Source organism: Phascolarctos cinereus, unplaced genomic scaffold, assembly GCF_003287225.1.
Source record: "Phascolarctos cinereus isolate Bilbo 61053 unplaced genomic scaffold, phaCin_HiC Scaffold_3;HRSCAF=262, whole genome shotgun sequence".
NCBI lineage: Eukaryota > Metazoa > Chordata > Mammalia > Diprotodontia > Phascolarctidae > Phascolarctos > Phascolarctos cinereus.
The window spans coordinates 84,837,936-84,843,935 of NW_027555736.1; positions in this window are offsets into that span (position 1 = coordinate 84,837,936).

A 6,000-nucleotide genomic window follows, 5' to 3' on the forward strand; every position below is an offset into this window, starting at 1 on the left:
GGCGAACGTTTTCCCTGGGCTTGCCCCAGTCCGAATGCCCCCTTCTCTCCAGTCTCTATTGATTTCCAGGCAGCTGGGTGGCGTCGCGGCTTCATTTGCATGAAGGTTACATCTATTGTGACCAATCACAGTGCTGCAAGCAAGTCCTGGAAATTTTCAAAAAATTCTAGACCCCCTATGTACCCCCATATCTTTCCCTTGCCAACTTTCCAATCTGGGACCTGGGCAGAGAAAGGTGGGGAAAATCTTCCAACTAATAGAGGGAGTCAGAGAAATCGGCTCTTTGCCTTCAGTGACAGAAGAGCTGGGTTTCCAAACCTTGTTGCTGATAGGAACCAAGAGGATGCTGGACACTTCTGCTTGGTCCTGAGCGCCGCCTTATTCCGCTTTTTCGAATCTTCGGGCTCTGGAGGCAGGGGCGGGGGGGGGGGGAACGGGGGCGGGGTAGGGCGGAGGGGGAACTGTATGTTCAGAAGGCCAGCTTGGGTTGCTCCTAACTAGGGCAGCAGATCTGGAGCAGGGAGAGCAAAGGAGGGTTTGAACTAATTCTTGCATCATAATCTTCTAGGTGTTTTTTTTCCTTTCCTTTCGGAAAACAGTACCCAGTATCACTCAGATTTCTGAGTCAGCCGGAGGCCCTGTACCTTTTCCCTGCCCCATCTTCGACCCTGGTGCAGACTTGAAAGTCAATGGGCTTTAAATAAAGTTCCTGTCGTGCTCCCTTGTCGTATTGGCACAACTACTGAACTCGGGATCCCGGGAAAAGAAAAAGAGGAAACCCGCGAGTGGGAGATCACAGAGTGAGCAGACTAGATCACGGTCATGGTCTTAAACGGCACCTCCTCAAGAAACCCCATGATTTCCTAATTCTAATGACCAGGAGTCGATGTGATGTGGTAGGAAGCTTGTAAACCTGGATTTAGTTCACGTTCTGTTACTGGCTGTATGACCTTGGACATTGCCCTGAACCTCTTTGGATTTCTGTTTCCTAGTGTGTAAAAAAATAAAGATGTTGAACTAGATAAGAGATTCTTAATCAGCGTCTGTGAACTTGTTTTATTACTATTTTGATAATTCTATTTCAATATAGTTGGCTTCCTTTCTAATCCTATATATTTTATTTATGCATTTAAAATTGTAAAAAGAAGTCCATAGACTTCACAGACTTACCAAAAGGGTTCATGAACAAAACAAGTTGAAACCCTGAACTAGATAGTCTTAAGGTTCCTTCCAGCTCTGTTCATTTATGAATCTAAAGGGGGGGGAGAATTTTAAAACCCCAACCTATCCTAACTTTTTACAACTTACAAACAGTCTCTTTTAGGGTGAGTTTGCTTTCAAACCAGAAGGAAAATGGAAATTAATTTAATCCAAATTCACCAATAATTTATTAAGCACCTTCTATAAAGGTTCAGTGTTTTAAAATAATGTGCTCTATTTGGGCTAACCCTCAACAGTTTGCTTCTTTGCTCAGTCTGGGTTAGAATATATTGGGATGCCCCCACCCACCAAAGACATCACCTCTGCCAGAGGATGCCCCAGGCTCTGCTAGCTCTTAATTAAACATCCTTGATTTCATTAAATGGCCTATGGTATCTCCAGCCTTCACAATGACATGCCCTTTTCAGAACCACCGGAGTGCAGGAGCCTGTAAGGTCAGCCAGCAAACAAACTCTTCTCTTTGCTTGATTTAAAGTGGGAGAGGGAAAAAAGTGATCAAGGAAAGTTAGACTGGAAAACCCGGCTTTGGCTGGAAAGGGAGTTCCCTCCAGGTTTCCCCTAGTTACCAATTCCCCTTACTGCTCCTAATCGTTGGTTTCAATCTTTAGGCAAATATGTCTGTCCCACCTTGACCAGAGAAATCACTCAGATTACAGGGAGCAGCCAAGAAGGCAAAAGGGAATTGTCTTCTCTGGTGCCAAAAATCCTGGCCAGGACTCTGCAGAGAAGAAAGTAATCTTCCAGAGGAGGAGGCGAAAGCATGGGAGCTCACAGTCCTGCATGCTAGTCCTTCTCCATAGAGTGAAGTCTGGATAGTCTGAAAGCAATTCAGCCCACGTAGATTTGTGTGTGTATTGAGAGGGGAACCATGGGGAGAGGGAAGCAGGAGATAAAGATATAAAACCGCTCTTCATTGAGACCCCTTTGAATTACCCCTTTCCCATTCTTCCTTCTCAAATATCAGTCCTTCATCATGAATTTGGAGGAGACAGTTCCTCCTTCAAGGAGAACTAGTAAAAGGGACTTGTTATTTGGTTCCTGAGATATGTGTCAAAAGGTAAAACAAGGGTTGTGCTGGGGGCATTGGAAATGCTGCCATGCATGCTGGGAGACCTAACCACCGGGGTATACTTTGGAGCTAGTCTTTGGCATTATCTAAGTACAAGTATCAACTCTGAGACGTGTTAGCTAGGAATCTGGCAGAGAGAAGTTCCTTAACCTAGTTGAGCCTCAGTTTTCACATCAATAAATTGAAAGCCACCATCACATTTATATAGCATTTTAATTTTTCCAAAACACTATCCTCACAACACTGAGACAGAAAAATAGTATTGTATAACTTACCTCACAGAGTTTAGCTTAAAAAACCATAAAGCTCTATAGAATGTGTTATGATCGTTTTTAAAAAATGTACCAGTGATTTCATTTATGCAGTAAATTCCTGTTGAGAAACCTCCCTCTATCAATGCAGTTCTGCACCTAAGATGCAATTTATAGTCTTAGAAAGTTGTTTGGGATGTTAAAAAGGTTAAGGAACTTGCCCAGGGTATCAGAGTCAGGATTTGAACCCAGGTCATAGTATAATAGAGTTAGAGTTTCTAGAGACCTGAGGAATCATGAAATCCAACCCTTCATTTTGCAGGGGACAAAAGGCCAGGGAGTTTGTCAACAAGCATTTTTAAGGTGTTTCCTCTGCGCCAAGCACTGTGCTAAACAAAAGGCAAAAAAAAAAAGTCCCTGACCTCAAAGAGTTTACATTCCATTAGGAAGAAAACATGTAAACAACTAGATAGATACAAGATACAAACCAACATAAAGTAATCTGAGAGAAAATGGCATTGAGTAATTGGGGGAGGAGACTAAGAAAGGCCTGCTAAAATAGAGAGGATTTGAGCTGAGACCTGAAGCAAACCAGTAAAACGAAGAAAAAATAAAAGGGTAAAGCACCAGAGAGCAGTAAATAGATTGTCTCATTTGAGGAATTGCAAATAGGCCAGTGTTGCTAAAATGTGAAGTGTGTGAAGAAGAGGAAAGTGTAATAAGACTGGAAAGCAGTCAGGTTCTGAGGAGCTCTAAATGCCAAACAATGCCAAAGAAGATTATATTTTATTCTGGGGCTAATAGGAAGTCATTAGAGCTCATTGAGGTTTTTTTCTTTTTGGGTGAGGGTGGTGACATAATCAGACCTGTACCTTAGAAAAATCATCTTAGCAGCTTAATGGAGGATGGATTGGAGTGAGGAAAGAGTGGAGAAAGGAAGACAATTAAAAGGCTTGAGCTGAAGAAGTGATGAAGGCCAGAGCCAAAGTTGTGGCTGTGAGAGCGGAGAGAAGAAATGTATTAGAGAGATGTTGTGAAGGTAGAAGTGAAAACGTTGGGCAATGAATTGGATATATGGGGTGAATGAGAGTGTCATAGAGGATAGCCCTTCTTGTTCACCTGGCTGTCCCTCATGCCTGGAATTCTCTCCTTCCTCATCTCCCTCTTGGCTTCCTCCAAGGCTCAACTAACTCCTATCTATTTTGAGAAGCCTTCCCTTTGAATGCTAGTACCCTTCCACTGAGATTACCTCCAATTCCATATTCATATATATATATAAAATATCTTGTATGTATATAGCAAAGGCAGCTAGATGGCACAGTGAACACAGCACTGGCCCTAGAGTCAAAAGACCTAAGTTCAAATATGACCTCAGACACTTACTAGCTGTGTGACCCTGGGCAAGTCATTTAGCTCTGTTTGCTGCATTTCTTCAACTGCGCAATGAGCTGGAGAAGGAAATGGCAAACCACTTCACTACCTTTGCCAAGAAAACCCCAAATGGGGTCATGAAGAGTCAGACACTACTCAACAACAATAATAACAAATGTATATAGTTGTTTATATATTGTCTACCCCCACTAGAATGTGAGCTTTTGGAGGGCAGGGACTATTTTTGCCTTGCTTTGTACCCTTGGTGCTTAGCACTGTGCCTAGCCCAAAATAGGTCCTTAATAAATGTTTGTTGATTGACTATTTTGGTGTCTTTTACAGTATCAAGGGTCATGGCAGGGAATGGCAGAGGCAAGATTCAAACCCAGGTCTTTCAGGCTCTGCCCTTATCATCATCATATCTCATGTCCTCCTTGGATCCTTCCTTCCATTATGATCACTGAATTGAGGCCAAACATATTTAATAAATACTTTCGGAGTTTCCCCTGGGTCTTGGAGCACAATGTCTCTTTCTTGCTCATGCTCTCTGTCTCTCTTTGTTTCTCTGTCTCTCTCTGTCTGTCTGTCTCTCTCTCTGTCTCTCTCTGTCTCTCTGTCTCTCTCTCTCTCTTTCTCTCTCGGCAGTTGGGGTTAAGTGACTTGCCCATGATCACACAGCTAGTAAGTGTCAAGTGTCCGGTCTAAGGCAGGATTTGAACTCAGTTCCTTCTGACTCCAGGGCTGGTGTTCTATGCACTGCACCACCTAGCTGCCTTATTTCTTGCCCTCTCTTAAAAAAAAAAAAAGCCCACTTCCCTAACTTTCTTGAAAGAGAACTAGGTAGGTGCATAAAGCAGACAGGATTCACTTGGGTGCAGCCACATAGGAAGAGAAAAAAAGAGACAGACAAGCCAAGAGTCAGAGGGAGGGATGAAGAGATGGACATAGGGAGGGAGGGAGACAGAGAGAAAAAAGAGAGAGAGAGAGAGAGAGAGAGAGAGAGAGAGAGAGAGAGAGAGAGAGAGAGAGAGAGAGAGAGGGAGAGAGAGAACAGTAAGCTGGATATTAGAACAGTGCTCCAGTTCCTGCTCTGTCCTTAACTAGCTGGGCCCATTTGGGCTAGTCACTTCATTCTGTTAGAGTAAACATGGTAGCTATTTGCCTAAAGCACATACAGTGGGCTAAAAGATCAGATTCGCTTTTGGGGGGGGCGGGGGTATTATTCTTTAGAAACTGCTCCTACATTTAATGTCAGAAAATTCCACTCTCATTGGCACTGGGCAGGGTTAGTATGATATATTGGAAATGTTCATTGGATGCGGAGAAAGAAACTTTGGATTCTTATCTCAGTTTTTACATTTACTACCTGTGATTCTTTAAGTCTGTTTTCTGTTTCTGGGCCTCAGTTTCTTTCTTGGTAAAATAAGAGGGTTGAACTAAATGACCTCTAAAGTCCTCTCTGGCCTTTAATCCTATGAAAGTATATAAATTGAATTCATAACAGCAAAGGCTCCATACCAAGATAAACACAAGAGGTCAGAAGCTTCAAGTTTTTCCTATGAACTACATATGACTTCTCCTGGCTCTGACTTCCCCTGTCTTGGCCTCAGTTTTTCTCTTCACGAAATGAAGGAGTTTGACAAGACACTCTCCAAGGAGACTGTATTCTATTGTGAATTCACTTGATTTCTGTAATACCCAAGGCTCAATTCCAAGTCAGTGACTAGCAATAGGTCTGTTAGGGCATTGCAGTTTTGTAAGAATTTTCTGGAAAATAGAGAAGTGAGGGTTCCAAAGAGCAAACCCTGCAGCTATCTGCATCATTCCCAGAGGATTCCAGATGTGCCCCAGGATCCCAGTAACATTTTCTTTCAGGCACCTCTGTGCCTAGTAACATTAACTGCCCAATTCAACCCAAGGAACTATGGTCTTAGAATAGAGATCATTCAGTCCAACACCCTCATTTTACAGAGAGGAAACTGAGGCCCGTGGAGGGGAGTTACTTTTTAAATATGACAGTGAGAGAAGACATCAGAATACCAGAATACCTTCCACGAGCAAGAAGGGAGATTTGCTAAAATGTGATCA